Genomic DNA, 27,492 nt, shown 5'->3' on the forward strand with positions numbered 1-27,492 from the left:
CCAAGGCTGGTGAGTCTTACAGAGAAACTCTGACAGGTGTTGGGTCACTTACACTGGTCTACACTCACCAAGGCTGGTGAGTCTTACAGAGAAACTCTGACAGGTGTTGGGTCACTTACACTGGTCTACACTCACCAAGGCTGGTGAGTCTTACAGAGAAACTCTGACAGGTGTTTGGGTCACTTACACTGGTCTACACTCACCAAGGCTGGTGAGTCTTACAGAGAAACTCTGACAGGTCCTTTGGGTCACTTACACTGGTCTACACTCACCAAGGCTGGTGAGTCTTACAGAGAAACTCTGACAGGTCCTTTGGGTCACTTACACTGGTCTATATTCGGAAGAAGTGCTGGTCTGTAGCTTTCCTTCCTTGTGTTACCTTTGTCTGGTTTTCACATCGGGGTAATCCTGGCCCTGAACAATGAGTTGGGGAGTGTTCCTTCCTCTTCTATCCTTTGGAAGAGCTTGTAAAGAATTGGCATTAATTTTGCAAGTGTCTTGTAGAATTCTGGGATTGGGCTTTTCTTGGTGGAAAGTTTTTCATTAATAATTCGTTTTCACTTGTCATAAGTCTTTTCAGATTTTTTAATTCTTCTGAGCAGCTCGTTTGGGCACTTTGTGTCTTTCCAGGATCTCTTCTATTTCATCTAAGTCAGCTAACTCATCAGCATATGATTAATTGTTCATATTATTCCCCTGTCATTTAAAAAAATCTGGTTTTACAAATTTGAGTCATCTCTCTTCTTTTCTCATTTGACTGAAGATCCGTTGATTTTGGTCTTTTCAAAAAATCAAAATTGCTTTAGTGAATGTTCTCCATTTTTCTCTATTCTATTAATGTCTACTGTAATTGTTACGATTTCCTTCCCTCGAGTGCCTTAAGTTAGAAACTTAGATGATTGATCTGAGAGATTTTTTATTTTTTGACACAGGAATTTACAACTTTTTCATTCGCTTAAAAGTATTTTCTAACATCCTTGTGATGTCTTTCTTGACTCATTGGTTCTTTAGGGACTACGGCTTTCATTTTCTTCTTTTTTTTTTTTCTTAAGATTTTATTTGTTTATTTGACACAGAGAGAACGTGAGAGAGCACCAGCAGGGGAAGGGCAGAGGGAGAGGGAGAAGCAGTCTCCAGCCAAGCAGGGAGCCCAACGTGGGGCTCGATCCCAGGACCCTGGGACCATGACCTAAGCCAAAGGCAGACGCCCAGCTGACTGAGCCACTCAGGCGCCCCTGGCTTTCAGTTTCTATGGTACATCCTGCATAGGAACAAGAACATTTCATGTGCTCTTGAGAGGAATATCTATTTTAAATTGCTTGGTCAAGTATTTTATAGATCGATGCCAGGTCTTACTGGTTTATAACATTGTTCAAGCCTTTTTTTTCTTTTTTCATCTCCTGCCAAATTGTTCTATCCTTTATTGAAAACTGGGTATTGAAGTCTCAAGCTATTCCCGTTGAACTATTTTCCCCTTCGATTCTGTCAGTTTTTGCTCTTTATATTTTGGGTCTCTGTTGTTACATGTATATGTGTTTATAATTGTTGTATCTTCTTTTTTACTTAAAGTCAATGAACTAACATAGTGTGTATTAGTTTCGGAGGCAGAGCTCAGTGATTCATCAGTTGGATGCCGCCCCTGCTCATTCCGTCATGTGCCTCCTTCACGCCCGTCACCCACTCATCATTACTAAACATCTCTCATCGCTAGTAACACATTTTAAAGTCTAATTATCTGATACAAGTATAGCCACTCTAGGTTTCTTTTCATTGCGTTTACATGATTTATCTTTATTTCATCCTTTACTTTTTGAGTCAAAAAGTGTGGCTCTTGGGGCACCTGCCTGGCTCAGTCAGAACAGCATATGATTCTTGATCTCAGGGTCATGAGTTCAAGCTCCACATGGGGTATAGAGATGACTTAATAAAACTTTTTTTAAAAGTGTGTCTCGGGACGACTGGGTGGCTCAGTGTGTTAAGCATCTGCCTTCAGCTCAGGTCATGATCCCAGGGTCCTGGGATTGAGGCCCGCATCAGGCTCTCTGCTGGCTGGGGCCTGCTTCTCCCTCTGCCTCTGCCTGCTGCTCCCTCTGCTTGCACTCTCTCTTTTGTCGTGTCTCTGTCAAATAAATAAATTAAATCTTTTAAAAATTAAAAAATAAAAATAAAATTAAAAGCATGTCTCCCGTTGTTTGTATATCCGGTATGATGATCTTTCTTTTGATTGGATTGTTGAATCTATTCACATTTAATAATATTATTGATACAGATAGATTAACATTTCTCATTTTATTTTTTTACGTATCTCTTATCTTTTGTTTGTGTTCCTATGCTCTTCTTTCACTGATTTCTTTTGCATATAGTGAGTACCTTCCAGTGTAACGTTTTAATTCCTCAATGATTTCTCACTATATCGTTTGACTTTCGTAGTGGTTAATCTTACTGGACTTCCCATGTGTGTGTGTGCAAGCGTGTGTGTGTGTATAACCATTTTTCTCATTTCCAAAATTTTCTTTTTATTTGGCTTTTGATAGTTGATTATGATATGTTGAGATACATAGTTTTTTGGGGTTTTTTTTGTTTTTTTTTCCTACTTGGAGTTTGTTAAACTTCTTGGATGTACAGATTTACGTCTTTCATTGAATTGGGGAAGTTTTCAGCTATTCTTTCTCTGAATATTTTTCTGCGCCACGTTCTTGCTGCCTTTCTCTAGGTACTCCCATGATGCATACGTTGGTGCACGTAAATATGTTCCTCATTTTCCTGAGGCTCTTTTTCGTTTTCTCTTTCTTTCAGATTATATAATCACTGTCCAGCTATGTTCAATTTTGGTAATTCTGCCAATTCAAACCCACTGTTGAGCACATCTTAATGACTTCTTCATTTCAGTTCTTTTATTTTCAATTCTCAAAGTTCTGTTTGGTTCTCTCGTATGATCTCTGTCTATTGACAGCCTCCGTTTGATTAGACCTTGTCGTCATATCTTTCTGTACCTCTTCAAGCAGGATTTCCCTTAGTCTTTGAACGTGTCTATAATGGCTATTTTAAAACCTTGATCTGTGAAATGCGACATCTGGTTCCTCTCACAGGTAGTTTCTATTGCCTGGTTTGTTTGTATGTTTTTCCTCCTGCGTATGAGTCATGCATTCCTTTTTCTTTGTAGGTCCAATTGGTTTTTGTTGATGATTGGACACTTGAGATGACTCTGGAGTATTGTCCCTTCCTCCTTCTCTAATGCTTATCATCGCTATTTGATCTTGTTTATTTGTTAAGTAACTGGCTTGAATTATATGAAATCACAGCCAAATTGGCCACTGTATTCAACCAAGACTGTTGGCTACCCATCGGTCCTCACCTCACTTATCACCAGCCTTATCCTGGCAAATCTACAGAGAGTGGGGCAGGGATAAGAGCCCAAGCCCCAGGCTCTCTCTGGACGTGTGTGCGTGCCTTGCACTCAGCCACCTTCCACAGCGGGTTTTGGACATTTCCTGGTCATCGTTTGCTTATTCTTGGGATAGTCTGATGCTTCTTCTTGCCAAAGAGATATAGCTCTTGCAATAGTAGAAACTTTATTTGATCCTTTGTTTTCAGTTTGGGGAATTCCAACCTATTGCTAATGAAATCACATTAAAAGGTGTGCCCCCCTCCCTAGAAAAGTTTTGCAAAGCCATACCACTTACACATTGCCTTCAATCTTAAGAAAATATAGAAATAACAGGTGTATTCTTGGGCTAATGTTTGCATCGTTTTCAGAGACACATGAACTTCTACCATCTAGGTGTTACCTTTGACTTCAGTGACAATGTAGACAACTCTTTCTGGGGCCCAATGCCACTTCTGAATGAGTTAGTAGCAGGTCCACCCATTCCTGTAGTAATTTTATCTCTGATTCTAGACTGTTCTCTCTAGGAAGCAAACTTGGACAATTACTGCAAAAGACTCACATAATAAATCCAGTCTTATCATCCATGCACATGCACAGCCTTTGCTCAGTATCCTCCTAAACAAGACCTACATAATGTAAAACCTGGAAAATTGATTTTCTTAAGAGACATCTGAGAGAAATGACCTTCAAAACCTTATGGACATGATCTTAGCAGATACTGTTAAGTAGCACAGCAGGAAAATCTCAAAGGTTTGATCCTTGAATATATACTTGCCTCCCCCACTCTTGAAAAAAAAAAAAAGACATGCAACATTTTCTAATCATTGAAAATCTGTATACAGACCTCAAGATGAAGACTATTTGAAATTCTCTAAAAGTGCATAACCACCGGAAGAAAATAGTTTCTCTCAAAGACTTTTGGATTGAGTAGACATCTGCCTGCAGTCGACAGACTCAACCCAAGAGACACAGAACAAGATTCAGAAAACTGGAGCCACAGATTCTCAAGCTTTAATCTGAATGCTTTTATTATTTTCTTTAGTCTTTACATACAGTAAGGTTCTGGGGATTATTAACTGACACTTTTTGTCCATTAACTCTGGTGCCTATAAGATCCTTATCAGTAATACATAATTTTGCATCCTTAATCACTCTTTGGTATGAGTCAAATACAGAAATATAATTTATTAATGATGTAGCCAAAATATATAAGAAAATGAGCCATTTGGTTTATATTCACTTTTCTTTCTGTGCTACCATCTTCCTTTGGTAGCACTTTCTTTTAATAAGGCAGTCGGATCTCTTGGTAATTGGACTCAACGACTAAGTATTTTTAAGATTGCAAGCAACACAACAGGACAGCCAGACAGAAATCTAAAATCCTCTGTAATATTCTACATAAAAGGGGAATTTTCTGTCTCCCCAGAAACAGCATTCAAGCGCTTTTCATAGGAGTTGCCTTATATAATAGAACGTTTACAAAAAGAAAGTCAGTAAAAAAGCAGGAACAGTTGCTGTATATTCCGAAGCTATCTCACTTTTACAGACCTTATAAGAAAGCAGAGGTGCCCTCCTTAGGCTCAAACCTGTGCTTTTCTGCTTGAAATCTATTTTGCTTGATCTATATTCTAAAATGTCCACCACCTAGCTTAGAACCACACTTGATGAGTGGTTTCAAATTTTATCAAGCTCTGAGATGGTAGCCTATCCCCAGTTATGTTTTGGCTGGAATATATCATCAGATTGTCCCTAATGACTGGTTTGGGATTTGTAGCACAAAAATCTATTGGCTGTGACCCATAAATTGTATAGGAATCTGTTTTCTCTGTACACTGATTTATGTCTTCAGGATAGTCTTGACTCAAGAGGAGTTTATGAAAGTGCATGGGTAGTGGTTCAAAATAGAGCTGTTTAGATGTGACTGGCCTCTCAAGGTAGAACTTGTACTTACTGATGAAAAGAATATTTTGCTTACATACCTACAGATCTCTCTTGGATTTTTCTAAAAGATTTTTTATTTATTCCTTTGACAGGGCAAGAGAGAGACTGGGGGGTGGGGGATGAAGCAGAGAGAGAAGTACAATCACTCTCCATGCTGAGTGTAGTACCCAACCCAGGGCTCGATCCCAGGACTCTGAGATCATGGCCTGAGCCAAAACCAAGCGTTGGACACTTAACTGACTGAGCCACCTAGGTACCCTTCTCTTGGATTTTTTAATATGACCAAAAGTTCTGGAAAAGAAAAATAATCATGAAATGAACTAATTGAGGGAATATTCTCATGTAGCTCTTCAGACTAGGGATGAGATCTTCTTTTCGTTTAACTTGGTTATATGGTTTAATTTGGCTTTGATGTGGACTACACACTCTGACCACAGTCCTTCTCACAGTGTTTGCACTGCAGGGCTCAGGTGTGTGGTCTCCAGTTTTTAGGGCTGCTACACAGCTACTATCCAATCAAAGGATCCAATGAGCGATCTTCTAATGAAACGCACAAGCACCTTGGACATCTACAAAGGTTGGAATGCCTCCTATGAGATACTCTAGCTGTACCCATGACACAGGAAACAGTGGTACAGACCAGGATTGATCGTGTCCCCAGAAGACTGTGGTTTATCCTCCAGCTAGGCTTAAAAACTATCAAATGGGGAAGAGAAATAACTGAAACCAACATACTTTATTGCTGTGCCAGACAATTCTGAGAATAAACATGTTTTACTCTTTCTGGGCTAAACATTTGGAAGAAACATACTTTCTCATTCCTGCTGAACAATATGTTAGCATCAAGCGAAAATCTATCAGACGTTTGCTCCAAGGAATCACTGCTCCAGGAACACAGCTCTGCAAACCAACCATAAAAACTTAACTTCTCAGGACTTACAGTTTGCCCATTAACACTCTCTTCGAGACCTTCGGCTCTCTGTGCCCACCAGTCTGAAGTTATTATGATATAAACTTGCCCCATTACCAGTCAGTACCCTGTAGGGTGGGCTGTCTTAGCCAGGGTTCTCCAGGGAAACAGACCCAGAGGAAGTAACGAAGAGATGGCGACGGCAGACAGATAAACAGATGGACAGACAGAGAAGATATTTATTATGAGGAACTGGCTCACATGATTATGGAGGCTGAGAAGTCCCCTGTCTGCTGTCTATGCCCTGGAGACTCAGGAGAGCTGGTGGTATAGTTTAGCCCCAATCCAAAGACCAAAGTATCAGCGGCGCTCATGGTATAAATTTCAGTCCAAGGGCTGGAAAAGGCAAGGGAAGGTGCCCCAGCTCAATCTACGAGGCCAGTAAAAAAGGGACGAATTCCTCCTTCCCCTACCTCTTTTTATATCCAGGCCCTCAGTGAAACAGATGGACGAGGGGGCAATCTACTTCACTGAGTTCACTATTTCAAATGTTCACCTCAGGCTGCCTGGGTGGCTCAGTCGGTTGGACGGTCACATGAGCAACTCTTGATTTCCGTTCAGGTCATGAGCTCAGGGTCCTGAGCTTGGGGTCATGAGACTGAGCCCCCGCCTGGAGCCCGGCATCTGCACTGCGCTTCGTGCTCAGTGGGGACTCTGAGATTCTCCCTTCCTCTCCCTCTGCACCCCCCCCATGTTAATCTCGCCTGGAAACACTCTCACAGACACACATAGCAACAGTGTTTAATTTGGATGCCCCCTGGCCAGTTGAGTTCACACACAAAATTAACCATCACACAGGCCCACTTTAAAGTCGGCCAGCCTGGGTACTCAAATCCTATGAAAATCCTCCCTCGACGGTGTCCTTCTGAGACCATACGAGACTGTCAAGATGAAGCTCTGAGTGCAGGAAATTTAATAAGCTTCACTCTTCTGGTTCAACACATTTTACTGAGAGGTTCTGAGGCATTGACAGCTGACAGCTCGTGCCTCCCTCCCACACATGGGAATCTGCATCCACACCCAGCACAGATCCTCATTCTAAAACCATCCCTTGCTGTATGAATTCTCTCTAAAGAAAATTCAGAGGTTTCACCTATAATCTATAAGGCCCACCTATAATCTATTCTTTTTCACTGGAAATTCAATGGGAATTTGGATTGCTTCCAGTTTTTTCGTATTAAGAATAGTGCCACTGTAAATATTTTCTCCAGGCACACATGTCAAAGCATTTTTCTTGAGTATAGATCTAAGAAGAGAATCACTTCTGATCAATCACAGGATAGGTAGATATTCAAATTACAAGAAAACATGAATGTTGTTAAACTAAAGCAATCGTGTCAGATAATGTTCCACCAGCAGTTGAGTCAGACAAGTTCTTGGCTCACATCCTTCCTGCCATGTCATATGATCAGGTTCCTGAATTTTGCCAGTCTGATCAATAACGTAATGGACTAGGTCTTCACATGTTTATTGGCCACTTCTTTTTCCCTTTACTATAAATTGTCCCCATCTTTTGCCCATTTTTCTACTTTATCTTTTTATTGTCCTGCAGAAATTTTAAATATATTTTGATATTAATACTTGAATCATTATGTGTGTCCTAAATATCTTCTCTCAGTTTGTGATTTTTAAAGATACTTACACTGTCTTTTGATGGGTAGAAATTCTTAACTTTAAGGGCACCTGGGGGGCTCAGTCAGTGAAGCTTCCAGATCCTGGTGTCGACCCAGGTCATGATCTTACGGTCATGGGTTCAAGCCCTGCATCAGGCTCAGCTCTCAGTGGGGAGTCTGCTTGAGTCTCTCTCTCCTCCCTCTTCCTCTCCCCCCACATGCCCACACCTGTACCCTCATGTACACACTCTCCCTCAAATAAATCTTTTAAAAATTATTAACTCTAAAACAATTAGGTGTATCATTCTTTTATGTTGATCATTTCTGGTTTGTGTTTAAAAAACTTTTTCCCGGGACGCCTGGGTAGCTCAGTCAGTTACGCATCTGCCTTCGGCTCAGGTCCTGGGATCAAGGTCCTGGGATCAAGACCCACATCAGGCTCCCTGCTCAGCAGGGAGTCTGCTTCTCCCTCTGCCTGTCACTCCCCCTGCCTGAGCTCTCATTCTCTCTCTCTCTGACAAATAAATAAAATAAAATCTTTTAAAAAATAAAAATAAGTAAAAAGCCTTTTTCCTAATCAAAATAAAAAAGATACTATATATTTTCATTTCAAAAACGTTAAACAGTGCCATACTTATGTTTTGTGGATGGTGACAATGAACCAGAAAGAAATCCTGGGCTCCGCTGCCCACCTGGACCCCACAGGAGAGCCTCAATGATGCCTCTTGCAGAGGTGGAGCGTGAGTAGGACTTGTCTCAAGCCACAGACTGAAGTGGGGGTCCCTGACCAGAGCCCAGTGTCTGCCTGACCCTCCGAGGTTAGAGGAGCTCCGCGATGACCCGATACAGCACAATCTGCAGTCACCCCAAGTCTCCCCTCTTTGGAACTTGAAGCTTTATGTATGGGTGACCGGATCAAAGCAGGGAGGATTAAAGCTGTGTGTGCTTCTGCCACCTGGTGGCCACATCATGCACCAGATCAGCCCCAAAGCCCTCAAACCCCCCGCAGATGGCAAAGGATGGGAAGCCATGGGAAGCGATGTTACTTGGCAAAGATGGCCGTACGGTGGGCCGCACGTGGCTTACTGAAAAGTCTACCAGCAACTAAACTCAAAATTTTACATTTCCAGCTGTTTTAAACATAAACCAAATAAGCATATTTTCAGCCACAGAGAGCCTGTCTGCATTGTACACCCCACAGCACTGCGCCCAGCGTCTGCTAGCCACAGACGAGACAAACTCCAGGCCAATCAAGACCCCAAGCGGCCGCTGCTCTTTGGAGGCCCAGACCCCGAGACTCCCCACTAAGCTGCCGAGCCACACCCCTGAACATGGGAACCCCCTCCCCCTGGCCTCCCCCCAGCTTCCGGCTGGTGGCCCCAACGTAGCTCGGGAAGGTCTCACGCCCTAAGGGACTTCCCCACACACAAACCTCCCAAAGCATCGCCCACAGAAAGGCGTGTGTGACCCTGCCACCTCGTGGTCACCTCTTGCTCCAGGATCAGAGGTGGCAAGAACGGGAAGGGTGTCAGGTGAGATGTTACTTCCCTGGGCATTGTCTCCTGAGCCCTGATGTGACCCGAGATGTCATGCTTCTGGGACAGGCCGTGCGGGGGTCGCACTCCTCAGAGCAGGAGGGGAAGGAGAGCAAATCTAACCTGTCCCGACGTCTTCTGTTTCCAACTGGTCAAAAGCCACCTGGAGAGGAGTTAACTCCTGTGCAGCCGCTCAAGACACCGGCGGTGACGTGAGGAGCCAGAAACTCGGGGCATGCAGTTAGCCGGGGCGGCAGAACCGTGCGAGTCCAACAGAAGGTGCAGGCCGCTGAACGGGGGCGAGCAGTGCGGACCCAGAAAGCAGACAACGGAACCTGAGAAAAAGTTAAATACACCAGATACATTTATTTGGGACATAGTGTTGAGAGGAAAAGGGGAAACAAATTGAAAAAAAATTATAAAACGACCATCTCCATGTTGGTATGTGTCCTTTCCGTGCTTTTTCTAAGCACAGGAAACCTGTTTCCAGTGATTAGCCTGAAAATGGGGGATTTTACACGGTTATTCTCTTCAATTTAAAAAGGGACGTGTCTTTACCCAATTTTTAAAAACTGAACGTGTGTAAAGTGACAGTAAAGACCGCAGTTCAGTTTGTAGGCACTGGACATTGAGTTCCATCAAACAGAGGGAACGCCTGGACTTTTTCAAAGGAAACAGTTAGAGGACCCCTGCCCGGGGCCTCCCGCATCAGTCAGTCGGCGGCGAGACATCGAACACTATGACGCTTGCTGCCCGTGGTTACACATGTCCCTTCGCTAACAGGCCTCCTGCTAGAGGTCAGTGGCTCCACGATGAACTCTATGGCACTTGCGACTGACCTCCGCAGGGTGAGCCAGGCCTGCACGCTGGGCAGAGAATTCTCTAAAATAAAGCATCAAGAAACAGCCAGTAATAACTTTCTGGAAAGTCTAAGGGACCAGGTACAGAGCTTTGTTTTCTCGGGAATATATTTGGAGAACTCTCCCTCAGTCACAAAGCGATCTCGGGAGGAAAGAACCCTGGAGGCAGAGAAGTTCAGGGTGGGCTCCCACAGGGGCAGGCTCTTGCCACCTGGGCCACAGAAGAGCACAGGAATCCAGACGCCCTGGTAATGGGTTTTAATGATGAACTTTGGCTGACGACACATGGACTCTGGGGGTAGGGCTGGGACAAGCATGGTGTACCGTGTAAAAGCCAAGGCTTCATTTAGACTCGGGTACCCAGTGCTCCCCTCCACCTGTGTGTCTCATGGACCAACCCCCACCCCCACCCCGGCAGCCCCTTAGCCTGGCTCCATGGGGACCGCCCACAAACAAGGGCCCCTGGGTGCGCTCCTCCCACACAAAGAAACCAAGTTTCAAAAAGTAGACATTTCTCACCTGAGGTTACCCAACCACTAAGCGGGACCCGGGGGTTAAAACCCAATGCTTATTGCAGAAGTGCTACTAATGACTGTCACCAAATGTTCAGAGGGACGTGAGTGGGGTGAATGGCCAGAGCCTGGAGTGGGCGAGGGGTCACGGCCTCGCTATCAGTGTGTGAAGCGGGGTCAGGAGCCCGCACTTGGTCATTGTCATGCAGAGCAGGGGAGAGAGGAGAGAGGCTCTGCCTGAGAGATGCTGAGATATTCAGGACAGAAGGTGTGGAGGTTTTGGAGACGGAGCCGTAGTACATTTTCAGACAGAGTTCTATTTTGATGTTTTCCAAGCCCTCCTTGAAGCTAGTCAAGACATACAGCTATCTGCATACTGAATGTAAAACCGCAATGTGCCCTCACGCTCGGTGAATACGCAATCCCTGGATAGTGACCTCCACTCCCTCCGCGGTTGTCCCAAAGTGTGCAAGTGGGCTCTCCCCGTGGGGAGGTCACAGCACGCACACGCTCGGAGAAAGGAGGCACGTGGGGTCTTGGAGGCACAAGGGTAATGAACAATTAGTCACAGGAAGGACCAAGCCCCTGGCCTCTGGGACAGCACCTAGTTTCTATCTACTATAAACTCAGGGCTATGTGTCCTCAACCAGTGGTCTGGAAAAGAGACACAGAAGACACTCTGCCAGAAATCAGGAATGGCCCAGAGGCAGAAGAAGAGTGAAAGGTCACGGTCAGACCAGGAACAGAGAGGACAGGCAGAGTTGGCTCAGCTCAGCACTCTGGCTTGAGGTATCTGAGCCCACAGTGGTTTCCATTCCCTATTAGAGAGGGTGAGCAAATAATTTATTGGGGACATTTCTGCGAACAAAAGAAGAAGCTATAATAATTACCCAGAACAAATCTGTCCAGGGCAAATCTGGACACAAGTCACCCTCCTATCAGATCCTGTCCAGTCTCTCCTTCCCAGTGAGCACAGCCAGCACCCCCCACCCGCCCCTGATCCTACTGCACACTCCCTGGCCTCGAGCTGGCTGTCTACGGTCCCAACGACTCTCCAGAGCTGGCTCCCCCGTCCTGCCACCACTGCACACGTGTGTGTCTGCACAGACACACGCACACACTCACACACATGTGCGCTGGACACATCCTTCTGATCCCAGGTTCTCTGACACTTTCTGGAGCTCTGTGTTCTCCGTCAGAGCCAGCCCGACTCCCCCACGTCGTTCATAGTGGACCAAGTCTGTCCCACTGCGCTTCTCTCTGCTCTCCAGCGGAGCTCTGTGAGGAGCTGTCCTCCGGGCCCCAGCTTCCAAACCCATAGGGCGGGAGGAAGAAGAGCCGGAGGAGGTGGTAACAGATGCCCTCCTCCCCGACAGGATGTCAAAATCATTTGCATTTGCTGAATGCCACTGCAGACCTGGGAAAACCCCTTCTCTGCTGCTGGCTTGGCTCTGGTTGCACCACCACCTACGCCCTCCCCAGATGGCAGGTCCCTGGTCCCGCACACAGCCTGGCCTGGAGCACCCTCTCCCGGTCCTGTCCACTCTTGCTGTTGTTGTTGGCGGCGCTGGAAGCAGGAGCGTGTCCCAGGCCCCTGCTCCTGTCCAGCCCCAGAGACCCGGACCCGCTCTCTTCCTCTGTAAAACGGGTGTGACTGGCCCGGCAGACCTGCCTCTAAGGTGGTTGGGGAACGAAGCAAGAATACAGGTGATGCACAGACAGCTCATCTGCAGCTCGGAAGCTTCTAGACTGAGAGGCTGATCGCCCGCCCACTCCAGCCTCTGCCCCATCCTGTCCGTTCCCTTTCTGGCCTCTGCCAGACACCCTCCGCAGCTGCAGCCCCCTAGCTGAGGTGGCTGGCTGTCCCGCAACCCCGCTCCTCCCAGTGGTAAAGTGACCAGCCCGGCCACACCGACCCCTCCAGCCCCTCCTCTGCCAGCGGTGCCTTCGCTGCGTCTCCCCAGCTGAACCCTCCCCGCCCACAGCCCCCGCCCCGCCAGGAGCCCACTGAGGAAGGCACTAGTGTGCTGGCTCACCTGGTGGTGATCAGCCTGAGGAACACCAGCTCAGTCAAGGCTCTCGGGAGGGAAGTGAGAGCAGAAGGGAACCGGGCTGGATTCGGGCCACCGTGGCTCCTGCTGGTTTCCCGAGGGCGCTCCCACTTTAGTCCTCTATCATCGATAGTCCCAGCAGAATCCTCCCTCTCAGTGGTGTCCCAGTGTGAACAGGAAAGTTCAAAGAGAAAAGCAGCCCCCAGGAGCCGGCTGATGCCCCGCGGTGTGGATGTGGTGTGGGCACCGGCATCACCACCACCGGGCAGGCCCTGTGCGAGCGGCCGGAGATGTGGAGACAGAACAGGGCACTCCGTTAGCCTGTCTGAAGCCAGACCAACGCCCCTGCAACACACCTGCTAGGACTTGCGGAGCTTCCCGGCCAGTGAAGACGGTCAGCCTGGGGCTAGTCTTCTCTCTCCCGAGTACAATCTCTTAGGCTTCCACTCACTCACTCCCGCTTCCTCCGACAACATCCCCAGCGAAGCGTCACTCCCGTAGCCTATCCCCAACACCAGCTGGCATGGGCCCACACCCTAGAAACCCTTCCTGACGCCCCCGACGCCCCCAGTTCTGCAGCCAAACTGCGCTCTCAAGCCAGTTCCAGCTGATTCGGGAGCAGAAGGCACTGCTCCCGAATCAGCTGGAACCGGCTTGAGGACAAAGTCCGAGCTGCCCCCACAACCTGCCCTCCTCACGCCCAGGTGGGATGTGTGTGACTTTCCACCAGGGAGCCCCCACCTGTCTGAATGTGAGTGCTCTCCGGGAGGGGAAACAGCCTCAGCTGGACAGGGTCCCAGAGTCTTCTTCAGCAGATGAAGGTTCTTTTGGACACGTGCCCAGGTCCCTACCTCCCCCAGGCCCCAAGTACTCCATCAATCACCCTCACACCCCCGGGGCAGCAGCTCTTTTTGCCCCCAGGTCCCGTTCCCATGCTTTCATAAAACCCCCCTTTTGCACAAAAGACATCTCAAGAACTAGCAGCAATGGCCACGGTCGCCAAACTGTGGAAAGAACCAAGATGCCCTTCAACGAATGAATGGATAAGGAAGATATGGTCCATATACATTATGGAGTATGATGCCTCCATCAGAAAGGACAAATACCCAGCTTTTGTAGCAACATGGACGGGACTGGAGGAGATTATGCTGAGTGAAATAAGTCAAGCAGAGAGTTAATTATCATATGGTTTCACTTATTTGTGGAGCATAACAAAAAGCATGGAGGACATGGGGAGTTAGAGAGAAGGGAGTTGGGGGAAATTGGAAGGGGAGGTGAACCATGAGAGACTGTGGACTCTGAAAAACAATCTGAGGGGTTTGAAGGGGCGGGGGGTGGGAGGTCGGGGAACCAGGTGGTGGGTATTATAGAGGGCACGGACTGCATGAAGCACTGGATCTGGTGCAAAAATAATGAATACTGTTATGCTGAAAATAAAAAAAAAAAAAAGAACTCTTTCTTGGCCTGGGCTCCAGGCCTCACCAACCACACTCCTGTAAAAACTCCACTCAGGCCTGCTCCTGGAGCCTCCGGCTGCAGGGTTGGGACAGTCTGCTCCCACTCGCTCCAACCATGCAGCCGGAGGACCGAGGCGGGGATTTCAGCCACCACAAACACTTGGCCTCAGAAACGGCAAAGCCAGTGCCAAGAATTCCAAAATCAGGCTTGCTTAAGCGTGCCAGCGTCGGCCTCCAGGCTGCTTCCCTGTCCAGATCCTCTCCCCGAGAGTGGCCACACCTGAGCCTCCCGTTCGTGCACCTGCTGCAGCGCTGGAAGGAAAAGCCCGGAGCGGATCACCGAGCCCCACAAAACACCCACATGAGTGCGGCTGATTCCGCCCACGCGCGGCGTTGCGCAAACGTGGTATGTGATGATAAGCGTTAATGATACTCTTCCCTCACAATCGCGTTCCAGCTGCAAATTAGATCTAGAAGACAAGCAAGATGCCAACTGCTTCTGAGGGATGCGGAGTCCCTGTAGTTGAATCATTACATTTTCCAAAATACTTAACATAATTCAGTTTTGTTCAGAGAATAGCTCAGTTATCCACTTGGGACCATTTATGACTCATTGTAAAGCTAGAAAGCTAAAGGTTGGTATTTTTGTTTTCTAAATCATCTTGTGTCTATACCAGTAGGTCAACATAATTGAATTATCTGGCCTTCCTTTTTTCTTTTTTTCAGCCCTGGGCACTGAAGTTGCCCATCTCTGTGCATATTTAATGATGGCCGGGACCCAACTGACAATGTCTGGCTAATCAAGGATGAGTGTCTCCTGCAGAGGACAGGGGACAGGAGACAGGAGAAGGCAAAGCTACCACCGTCCTGGCAGTGTTACTATTGCTGTGGGAGGGATCTGTCTGCACCTGGCCTCCCAGCACTCCCCTCCCACGGGCCTAGACTTCAGGCCCTTTGCTGCATAGAGAAGATGTCCATCCCCACGGAGTCAGTCCGGTAGGGGGAAAACTGTGTGAGCTCTGAATCTGGCACATGCAAGTTGGATTCCTAAGACAAAGAGTCAGGCTCAGGAAGGTTAGCTATCTTGATATGATGGAGCAGTAACACCGACCTTGAAACACCGCTGTGATGATTAGGTTGGAGAAACAGCATTCAGTGACGGGCTGGTACACGCAGATGCTTGACAAATAGTAGTGTCCGCTCTATTGTTCTTTTCCTAAGACAATACAAACTCGAACCAGCACTGCTGGTTTACGTTTTCCTGCTTTATGATGAGCATCTGCAGGGGGCAACACAATTTCCATAGCCTACTGGCTCGCTGGCTGCCCACAAAAAGTGAGAGGTTCTGCACAAGGCTGGGGGGACTAGGTTCTACTCCTGATTCTTTTGTCATTTCAGAACGGAGATCCTGAGCGAGTGGATTCACTTGCTAAAGGGACAAGTCAGAGTCTCCAAAGAGGGAATATCGGAGGTAAGTCATTTTTCCAGTGTACCCCATCCTCTCCCCGTGGAGCAGAGGTTCTCAGCAGGGTCCGGGGGACAGTGATTGTGACCCTTGGGGGATGTGTGGCAATGTCTGCAAACGCGTTTGGTCGGCACACCTTGGGGAGAGGAGAGGGAGGTGCCGGCGTCTGATGAGTGGAGGCCAGGGAGCCTGCCGTGTAAGGAAAGCCCTACAACGAAGAATCACCCCGTCGACGATGTCAGCAGTTCTCAGGTAAGTGACGTGTGATTAGAGGCGGTGAGGAGGATGTGAAGGAAAAGACTGGAGAGCTTAGCCAGAAGAGGAGGAGAGCATGCCCTCAGCAGAGCCAAGCCCGGGGCGGCGGGGTGGTGAGCAGAAGAACCTGGGAAATGTGGAAACAAGTTTGGAGTCGCCCCTTCTCCACCTGCTACTCTTTCTCCATTTTCCTCAAAAGTTCCAGGAAACCCTCCACGGAGGGAGAGAAGTACAGGAGTGGGGAAGTTCACTTTCTACTTCTGCTCCTGAATACTCTGCTTTCCCTACAGCGTGCAGGAATGTTGGGACATCCTCCTTCCAAACGTCAAGTGGGTATGGGTATCATGAGGAAAAGAAACTGTTCAAATAGGGTTCCTTTCAAAGACATCTGGTCTTCGGGGAGGTGTACAGCGTCACATGAAGAGGCGTGGCTGGGAGTCGCATGGATCTCCTGTATCCATTTGGTCACCATTTGGTGACTGTAACGAATGCACAGATCAAACTGGCTTAAAGCATACAGATCATTTTTACCGGTTACTCAAACTGTAAAGTGCACACGCTTGCCTTGAGCCAGTGGTTCAATGGAGGCCTCAAACATCTCTCTACTCTGCCTTCATGGAATGCCAGCTCACCTCCTGGTCATGGGATGATGCCTAGTAGTTTCCAAGGGTAGGACATGCAAGTCACCCTAACTCACATTCTAGAGACGTCTACGAGGCTCACTCTGGTTGTTGCCTTTGGTCATCTGCCCCTCCTGAACCAATCGTTGTCGCCAGCAGAATGAGCTTAACTGACTGAGGAATGGTCAGTCCCACACCAAGCACATGGTGGGTAATGGTGGAACCATTTGGGGCATTATTCTGTATGATTAGTCCCAGGAAGGCCAGGAACAGATGCTGAGCAGCAAAAATCAGATGAACGCTCCACCTGCCAGGTTCAACCAATTAGCAGTTCTGTGGGCATCCCTGTAGTCTCCTCGGTGTGGCGCTCTGGGCAGGGAGTACAGCCTCATGTAAGACATGATCGACAGCCTCAAGAAGTGTAGCAGGAGAATTATACAAGAGCTCAAAAGTTAACTCAGTGCCAGACTGCATGGCACAGGCTGCAAACGGTAGAAGGTCAAAAAAGGAAGCTCTGGCTTCCAAGACAGGACATCAAAGTTGGCCTCAAAAGGTGATATTTGTATGGAAAGCATGAAAGATAAGAAGTGAATGGGACCAGAGACTTGCCCGCCTAGCACAGAGAGAAATCTCCCCATCCCCAGATTGATTTCCTCTACTAAGCACCTGGCTTCCACCATCTACAGTGACCATGCCTTCTTATTTATTTTGACAAGCTCATTTAATTTGAGCAGAGAGAACATCTCATTGAAATGGAAAAGATTTGGGTAGTCAATCCCTTTATCAGTTTCTCCTTCCAGCAGAAGCATTCTACCTATCAGTTCCCTTCCTCAAAGCCATTAGTCAATCAGCAAGAAAGGGCACTAGCGGTTTTGCTGTGTGGGCTGGTGACAAATGAGAGCATTAATTTCCCTGAGCAGGCACTCTGGTTTGCCATTTGCCTAACCAGCGGCAGACAAACACTGTGTCATCAATGGTGTCTCTAAGATTACCGTGGCCTTTGATGAGAGAGAACGTAGAGAGATTGGAAATGTTAAGCCTGCGACTTAAAGAAATCAGCCATGCAGGACTGCTGGTCTATGAACCCACAGACTGACTGCAGGCATGGGACAACACACCTCCTCGTATTCTGCTTAGGATGAAGGACAACCACGATTATGTCTTCTACGGACCTCACAAACTTCCTTCCCCTACTCAAGGGCATGCGGTGACTCCCTGCCCTGCCGGAAGGCAGGCAGAACATCTCAGCTGAGATTCACAGTCTCTGCAGGCGGATGTCAGCTGCGAACTTCAGATCCTCCACTTACCAACCCATGCTCCTCCGCTCCTTACTCGGGTCCAGCTGGTCCACTCTTGCCGCCCAGGAAGACCATCTGCAGATCCAAACAGTATAATGCCTAAAACACTGGCCCACGGAGGGTGAGAGCGGGCACGGCAGAGCAACGGTGGCGACAGCAGCAGCAGCAATGTGGGTCATTTCTTTGGAATTCTCGGGTGACAACGTAGCAGATAAGTATGGTTAGCGTCCTAAACCCAGAATTTCAACAGTTTATCACGATTTCACATGGAAGTGGTTGGTCGGCTTCACTTTATCTGTGGAAGAAAACTTCATAAAGCCTCCAGCTGAATTTCTTAAGACCTGGAAGCTCAGTCCGTTCCCCTCAGCTCTCCTGTAGGGCGGCGGCTGCTGCTCCATGTCCTCAATTTTAATGAAGCTTTAGCCACGGTTTACCGACCTCGGTAGACTTCCTAATCCTGGCCGATCTTGGTAACACTGCCGAAAGTCACAGGGCCTAGAGGAAATGCATCATGCCTCCCAGTGTGCTCGGGAAACTATTCCCAGACAAGGGAATCATTAATCCTTGTGTAGGCAAGACATCTTGGAAGTGTAGAAAAATGCAAGGGAACACGTGAGAACTCCACGACCCAGCTGTTCCCCCACCCAGCCCTCAGGAAAGAATGTCCCTTCCCTGCCAGCCCCCCAAGATCAACAGGGTTCCACTCTGTTTTATTGAATTAAGTTCCTCCAAAAAAGATGTTTATGATGATTATGGTGGGCCGGACTTCTCCCCATGAGCACGGTGACATGGGGACACGGAAACACACATGCACACAGAGAGGCCATGGGAAGATGAAGGCAGATGTGGGGTTGAAACATCTACAAGCCAAGGAATGGCAAAGACTGTCAGCAACTTCCAAAGCTCTTGGAGGGGCGTGGATCAGATTCTCCCTCCTGGCTCTCAGAGGGAACCAATGGTGCTGACCCCTTGATCGCACACTTACAGACTCCGGAGCTGAGAGAAAATACATTTCCCTTGCTTTAACCACCTCGTTTGGGGTCCTTTGTCCTGGCAGCCCTAGAAACTCACACTCCTATCCTACCATGGTTCACAGGCTGCTCCAAGAGTCTCTCTCTTCTCCCTGGGATCACTCACTGTGGGAGAAGCCCTAGTAGGAGAGGGTCACACACCAAGGAAGCAAGTGCCCCTGTGCACAGCTGCAGGAGTGAGCCTGGAAGCTGACCCTCCAGCCCCAGCTGGAATGACCACAGCCCTGGCAACAGCCTGACTACAACCTAGTAAGTGCCTGACCCAGAGCTGCCCAGCCAGGTCAAGCCTGTTCGTGGTTAAAGCTGCTAAGATTAAAGTAATTTAATTATTTTTAAGATTTATTAATTTATTTATTTGAGAGAGAGACAGAGTATGAGCAGGAGGGAGAGAAGAGAGACTCTCAAGCCAACTCCACGCTGAGCATAGAGCCCCACAAGGGGCTCGATCTCACAACCCTGAGGTCACCACCTGAGCTAAAACCAAGACTCGGATGCTTGACTGACTGCACCACCCAGGAGCCCCAGACTGGAATAATGCAGCGATAATTAACATACATGGCTTTTAGGATATCAGACCCTGGGATGTTTTCACACATATTCCTCATCAGTAAGCTCCTTTGGAAGGCAGCACAGGATTGAGTCATTTTATCAGGAACGGAGCTATATCAAAAATCAATGTGCTTGAGCACTGGAGAGTGAAGACCAAACACAAAGATGATCACACAGGGCGTGCTGGTCCACCACGATGCCCTTTGCAGGACCACTGCGTTTGGACTCAGCCGCTGGCAATCTGGGCTGAGGGCTGGAATCGTCCTCAGTCGCATGGAACCGCCGTTCCCACAGTCATGACCGGTCCGTGACTTGCTAGTGCAGGGATCCAAAAGGTGAGCCCCTTTGCCGCACACTGGGGTGATCTGTAGACACAGCCCAGCTCCACCAGAACTGCGCGGGATCAGCTACAACTGCATGGCAGCCACCTTTCCCTCCGCCCAACCCATGGGGCCTCATGCTCCTCCCCGTGTTACAACTGTTAGCTCCCTTTGTCATTTGTTTTGTGCTTCTCTGCTTTCTTTTTTCCAGCCAAGTGAGGGAGTGCTTTGTGTATTTATTAGCTTTGCAAAGCCAAGAGGGTTTCAACTGGATACAGAGTGTTCTACATTAGTCTCTGCTTTTAACTTAACCACTCCCCTCCACAGGCTCATTTTTGGTTTACTTTGCTGCTTATTTCCCTGGTTTTTTGAACTGACACTTCATTTACATTCACTCTTCCATTTTTTTTTATTTTATTTTATTATGTTATGTTAGTCATCATACCATACCATCACACCATTAGTTTTTGATGTCGTGTTCCATGATTCATAGTTTGCGTGTAACACCCAGTGCTCCATGCTATCCGTGCCCCCCCACCCAATACCTACTACCAGGCTCACCTTACCCCCCATGCCCCTCCCCTCTGAAGCCCTCAGTTTGTTTCCCAGAGTCTATAGTCTTTCATGGTTCATCTTCCCCTGTGATTTTCCCTTCTTCATTTTTCCATTCCTTCTCCTAATGTCCTTCATTCTATCCTTATGCTCCACATATAAGTGAACCCATATGGTAATTTCGTTTTTATTGATAAGATCTACTACTGTGAATTTCCTTCTGATTACTGCTTTAAATATGTCATGCAGATCCTGGTATGTAGTTTCTATCATCAGCGTTTGCAAATTCTGCAACGGTAATCTGCATTTCCCCCTCCATCCAAGAGTCATTTAATAACATGGTTCTGGGAGGAAGTGCCTTTTTCCTTTTGGATTTTGTTGATAATCTTGAGTTTTATTATAAGGTAATCACAGAAATGTGTCACATGTCCCTTCTGGGGACTCACAGGTGTTTGTTAACGTTTACTAATATATAGTTAAGTGGACGAATGGGCCACACCCACTTGAGAAGAAGTGGGACATCTACTACCAGGACATCTCATTCAATACGAACCCTAAGATTTCCCTTGTCTTTGCGCGTGGGTTGTATAAACTTACTGATCTGTCCTGCATGGAGAGGGGGTGTTGCTGGGCTTCTGTCCAGGTCTTCCGGGCCCCAGAATTCAGCTGCACGACCGCAGTTGCTAGTTGGGCTCATTGTTGCAGACATACTCAATTTTGTTACATCTCCATCACATACTGTGCTTTCACACCTGAAAATGTCCTTGCCTGTCACATTTAATGCTTCTAGAGAATCAGATCGTTAGCCACTATTATTCTCAGCACCGTGATAGCAGGACTGCAACCTCGTCTTTCTGACCGCTCCCACCAGCCTTGCCTGCCTCCACATGTCTCCATTTTCATCCTGCTGAATCACTTAGTTGTAGGTGGTCTCTTGTTAGGTAATTGTTATGTTCCACACAAGGGAACAACCTAGGAATCCTCATCTTTTCAGTTAGGTTCAATGCTAATTATTGATACAACAAATATTAACTTGGTCATAATGTTTTATGAGTCTTACGTTATTTTGCTATATTCCTTTCTCAGTATGACATGTATGCATTGCTCTTTATTTTTAAAACCTTCATTCTTTTGTATTTAGGGGTATTTGTATTTTTGTTACAGTGTCTACCTTTGTTCCTGTGTTCTTTCTGGTGCCCTTAGTTTGCTCTCTTTATTTAATTACTTACTATCTGATCTATCAGCACTTACTGGCATCCTTCCTCTCCCATCTATGTCCCAAGAGACAATACATTTACTTACTTTTCTTTCCTTTTTCCTTCTACCTTTTCCTCTTGGGTTCCAGTCCCATTATTTCTGTCCCTCATAAAGGGCAACAATTGAGTACCAGTCTTTCTGCTTTGTCTCCACCCTTGTCCTAGCCTTCTCTACACTCAGACAGACCACCACACACATCACTGTCCTCTCCCTGGACTTTTCCTAGTGTTCTTCTGTTCAGATGAAGGTCGCCCTCTCTGATTCCTCTAGAAGGGGACACGGGCACCCAACTCCCCAGCTCATTGGTGGTCTATAGTCCTGAGGCTTCACAGCTGGACTGAAAACAAATGTTGTTTCCACTCTTTCACTGGGTTTTTTTGAAATTGTCCCATTGTTGCTTTGCTTTTTGTGTTGTTTCTGAGAATTCTAATTACAGATTCTTTGGCTCTAAATCATTTAATCTTTTTAAATCTGAAAATTTCAGAATATTTCTCTTTCAAGCCTAATACTTACTGGGGTACATCATGAAGTTACAGTGCCTCTTACTTTCCCAGCTACTCAGTGGCCCCTCAGGACATGAATTCAGGTCTTTTAGGTTCATGAAGTTTTCCTGGGTTACAATTTACATAGGAGTTCTGTTCGACTGTTTGATTTTCTACATCAGCAGCTTCAATTATACGTACATTGTTTCTTCTTTGTTCATCTCCCCATTCGACCTCTTACTCTTTGATACTTTTTACTTCTTCCTTTATCTTATCTTCGTGTGTTGGTTCCCTTCTTGCCTTTCTTCAGTTGCCCTTACTGCATTTCACTGTAGTCATCCTCACTTCTGAGATGGTCTTATCTCTTTCCTTCATTCTTTACCAAGTTCAATTCTCTCTCTTTTTTTGTTTTTGTTTTTGTTTGTTTTTTTGTTTTGTTTTGTTTTTCCCTCTACTTTTGTTTCCAATTTTTAATTTCTGATTCAAGGTGGTTCTTCATATTATAAATGTCTGTTTAGGAATATACTTAATTCACTTGGACCACAACTTACAGTTTCCTTTTGCATCATGATTATCTTTAGAAATTTCAACAGCTGACATATTGATTCTTATTTTTCACATCATTCTGGGAACTTCCTATAGAAACGTTCAGTTTCACAATATTTAATCTGCATGTGTGATGCTCTAGAAGATTTCTACTCTAGGAGCTGGTGTCCTCTTTGTCTAAAGTGTTGCCCAGTTTCTTTGGTGGGTGAGTTCTTGTTGATGCAGAGTGCTGTGGAACCTCTGATTTTTATAGAAATTTCATCTTTGAAGACCTTAATTTTTCTTTTTTCTTCCTTTTAAAATTACCTGTCCCTTATTTTTTGTCTTTTTCTCCCCAGAAGCTATCCTTTTTGAAGTCTCCACCTGCAATCATATTTTTAAGTTGCTTTCCTCTAATTAGTGCTGTAGTCTACTAACACAATTCCTCTAGTATTTTCACAAGCAGGAGAACTCTATCCTTCCAGTGGTGATTTTAGAATAAGTTTGTACCTACACTTGCTGCTCACTCCCCTCTTTTTTATTCTGTGCAGCATTTTTGGTTTTTAAATCAGACTGCCTTTGCCTGTAACAAATCTTTGCAAAAAAAAAAAAAAAGTCTGAGAGATGGTTTAATGAGATTTCTTTATCTTTTTAAACTTAAAAGCAACTTGAAGTTTGTGCATTAATTGTCTTCTCATTATGCCAGTGTCTGGGTTTGTGTAGTTTTGTGGGTTCTTGTTTTGTATTGTGGTGAGACGGGGATTTAGACAGCTGCCACTCTCCCCAGATACCTAGAAGAAAACAAGTATTTTCTGAGAGATATTGATCATCTTGACTTAAGCTCTGAATTTGCCACTTAACTGAAGATAAGACATTTAGTGTAAAGCAGTGAATTTAAAGAGACAATAAGGAAACAAAACTAGCCTGATCAAACCTTTATAGGGACTTGATAAGATAAGGATTTTCTGTGAGACAAGAGACAACCTATTGGTTGAAAGGGAAGGCTCTGAACTCAGATGGAAGCCGGCTTGAGTTAAATGCCTGCTACATACCAGGTGAGCAGTCCCGGGTGAGAATCTGGAGCTCATCTTGCAGAAGAGGAAGCTGAGGTCTAATAAAACTAGTCAGATACCCGCCCTCAAAGGATGCTAACAGCTAAGTGAAATAATGCACAAGGGCTTTAGCCAGAGCAAATGTATGAAGTGTTAGCCCTTGTTATTAATAAAATAATAGAAGAAATGTGGAAAGATTCCTTGGATGAAATGTGCTTAATTTGTACACTAAAACTGAAGCAACAATGGTGGAGGGTTTCTTGGGAGAATGATAACATGAGCAAAGATGTAGGAACGGTCCCCCGGCTGATATATTAGCGAGAGGTGGTGGCAGATGGAGATTCAGAACAATGAGACACCCCTCGTCCCTCCTGAAGATGTAGAAACACAGTGGTTGGGAAGGTTAGATGGATTCATGGACCTGATCATGGTCCTTAATGAGTCTGAGGACTAATCCACAGTTTCTGGAGAAACAGGTCCAGATAGTATCAATAACATACCCTGATTAAAAACATGTTCTGTGTCTGTGTACACTTGGAAATAGTAGGTTGACTAAAGCTAAACTCATTTCTTTATGTCAGAAACACGCTCTGAGCTTCAACATATTGGTCTGCATTATGAATCTTCAAAATGGGGATACCGTATTCAACCATATCTCAAATTTGACAACTGTTTGTGACTCCCTAGTGCAAAAAAATAAAACAAAATACTCAGAACCCAGTCTGAGGAGGGAAGACATAGAACTCAAGCCGGCCTGACATCAGGGCCTGCTCAAGGATGCTGCTGGGAAGTGGACCGTGGTGGCTTCACCCTGAAGAGAACAGAGATACTAAGAAGATATGAGACCTGGTTGCCAGGGCAGAGGCGTCTGACCTTCTAGAAGCCTCCTGCCACTGGAGGACCACTAGCTATTGCTCTGTTCCTGCACAGGGAGCTCGGGAGGAGCCAGCTGCTAAGTCATCTGTCTGTAACTCCCTGTGGTCACTGGTCCACGCAGGTGTGTATCAACTATGTGATTAAACAGGACAAGAGGGATTTTGAAAAGACAACCCATTTCTGTGCCTTGGTCACCTCCTGCAGTAGCTGTGACTCTCAATCCTGAGAGGCCAGTAATCAATCAGCAAACAACTCTCCGAGTAATGAGATTCATTACTTACCAAGGTCCCCAGACCACCAGAGCCTCATGCTTTTCAGGGTTATCCCTCCTCCCTGTGGTTCCCCCAGCTCACAGTACCCCAAAGTGCCCAGGCATCTATGGAGGGAAGGAACCCATCCTCAGCCACCATCCACACAGATTATTCCTGAGATGTCCCCCTGGGATGTCCCCCTGGCCCTGTCCCAATGCGATGGAGGTGTCCTGAGCGTCTCAGACCTCAGATCGTTCTAGATGGGCCATGCAGCCGATTCTCTCCGGGTCCTTGAAGTATCTCTAGCAGAGACTCTGAGAAACAAGAGTCCCAGCTCAGTTTGGGTCTCAGTCTTGGTCACCGCCTCCTCCCTTCTCCCCTGCCCCCTCCTCTCTTCTCCCCTGCTTCCCCTGCCTTCCCTTCACCCCTTCTGGAAACCTCATTCGGGTTTCCTCAAGATTCTTGGAGTTCTCCCCAAATTCTCCTAATCTCTGGGCAGGATGATGGGAGCGGTACATGGGATTTCCCTGGAAATCTCTCTCCCCAAACACACTTTCCTGGAGACCATGAAATGCTGACCCGCTCCCCGCTCCCCTGGGTGGACGGACAGAGAGGCTGACGTAGAGAGGAGTGAGGCAAACACTGACACTGCACAACAGTGCCCGCTGTGGGTAAACTACCCCAGTGAAAGAAAAGAGACACAGACCTATTCCCACACTGGGACAGCCACCGGTCACCAGGGCTGACGTCCTTCCATGAGTGAGGGGAGAGAAAATGACCGGTAACGCTCGCCGTCGAACCTACACAGAAGTGTTCTCTGCGGGCCCCCAGCACTCATCCGTGATGAGGCATGAGGGCTGCCTGACCACAGCGGTGAGGAGAAATCAGGGGTCCGCCCTCCCCTGCTGGGAAAGAAGAAAGGGGTCCTATCGCAGAGGAGTCCTGGAACCCTACAGCTCAGCGCTTCCGACAACACTCAGGTCCTGCAGGGTGGCTGTGGCAGGACACTTGCTGAGCCGTGGTCACAGACACACAGAGCCTACTGGGGAGAGGAGGAGGGGGAGCAGCAAGAGAAGAAAGGCAGGAAAGCATACACTCATGCCTGGACTGTAGCTGCAGAGCCTGGAGCACGACGCCCGCAGGACGGCCCTATAGAGAGGGGAGGTGGTGGAGTCCCACCCACATATGGGACGGGGCGGATCCCAGGGCATCAACTCTCCAGTGCCTCCAGCCTGCCCTGCTCACGTGGGTGCAGGGGCCCAGGCTCCCTCCCCAGGCCTCTGGGATAGGGCTGTCACCACCAGGTCACTGGCAACCAGGGCAGAGCCACACGGTGAGAGCTGGGGAGAAGACAGGCACCCGAAGAAGGGAAGAGTCACAGGGGAGGGTGCCTCTGTCCCACGTAAGGTGGACAAGGTCAAGGACCCCCAGGTATGCGCTCCTTCCACACGCTCTGGCACTCCACACACGCAATCAGTGTGTGGTCAAACACACCTTCCACACAAAACAACAAACAAGGTGTATCTTTAGTTGTGCCTGCTACCGCCGAAGTCGTAACAAACGTGTGTGTCGCTCCTCGGGTAAGAGCGCGGAGTCTGGGCCCCACTGGCCCCCGGAGCCGGCTCTGGCCCTCCTGCTCTGTCCATGGATGAGGCTCGGGACCTCTCAGTGCTTCAAGTTCTTCATCTTTGGACCAGGGAGGGGAGAACCTACATCCATAATCCCACATACACAGTTCTGAAGCCCAAGACCTCTGAGAAGTTACTTTGGGGTTGTTTTTCATAACTTTTTGGCAGCACTCCTAACCTACACTAAAATGAAGCAATTCAGAGTCTCGATTTTCCCATTTATTATAAAGATTCATATATTGCTGGAGAGAAATAACAACACGTTTCCTTACAGGGTGCACCGAGGATATAACATCACATGTGATACAGGCACCGTAAACCGCTAATTGGGCAAAAGAGACTGTACTCCAAACCACATCCGGGCTGAGGCTTTGGATGGAGGAGTGCGCAGCACCTACCACGGGCCGGGCGCTCTCCCAAGCCACTCATACATACTTGGTTATTTATGTGTTGCTTGACTCTGCTGACATTTGCAACTGAAATCATCACCAACACAGACTTTCCAACCACACCACAAGTGGCTTCCAACAATGTGGGCAGGAAAAAGCTCATGAATTAGAAGCTTTGTGTGTGTCTTATTAGGTTAAAAAAAACACATAACAGTGAAATGTGTAAATCTGGTGATTCACAGACCTGTACCCCTGGGGCTACTACTACATTATATGTTAATTAAAAATTTTTAAAAATTAAAAAAAAAAACACAAAACATTAAATTTACCATAATAATCATTAGGTGTGGGGCGCCCGGGTGGCTGAGTCATTAAGCATCTGCCTTTGGCTCAGGTCATGGTCCCAGGGTTCTGGGATTGAGCCCCGCATCGGGCTCCCTGCTCAGGCCTCTTCCGCTCCCCCTGCTGTGTCCCCTCTCTCACTGTGTCTCTCTCTGACAAATAAAATCTTTGAAAAAATAAATAATCATGAAATCCCAATAGTTCATTTTTGCCCTTGCTTCCCTTGCCTTTGGCGTTGTTCCTAGGAAGATGTTGCTGCGGCTGAGGTCGAAG

The 27,492-nt window shown here is 47.1% G+C and overlaps 2 long non-coding RNA genes across 4 annotated transcripts in view; both read right to left on the bottom strand.

Moving 5' to 3' along the window:
- LOC132015539 (uncharacterized) overlaps window positions 1-27,492 on the bottom strand; it is a 253,741-nt gene that overhangs the window by 80,441 nt on the left and 145,808 nt on the right. For all 3 annotated transcript variants that reach the window (XR_009403719.1, XR_009403717.1, XR_009403718.1), the window contains exon 3: window positions 9,571-9,782. This is a non-coding gene — a long non-coding RNA (uncharacterized LOC132015539). The remainder of the gene's footprint in view (window positions 1-9,570; window positions 9,783-27,492) is intronic.
- Window positions 23,324-27,492, bottom strand: part of LOC132014848 (uncharacterized) — a 42,691-nt gene continuing 38,522 nt past the window's right edge. Inside the window, exon 3 of the long non-coding RNA XR_009403467.1 lies at window positions 23,324-23,472. This is a non-coding gene — a long non-coding RNA (uncharacterized LOC132014848). The remainder of the gene's footprint in view (window positions 23,473-27,492) is intronic.

The sequence above is a fragment of the Mustela nigripes genome, chromosome 4, assembly GCF_022355385.1.
Source record: "Mustela nigripes isolate SB6536 chromosome 4, MUSNIG.SB6536, whole genome shotgun sequence".
In the NCBI taxonomy this organism is placed as follows: Eukaryota; Metazoa; Chordata; class Mammalia; order Carnivora; family Mustelidae; genus Mustela; species Mustela nigripes.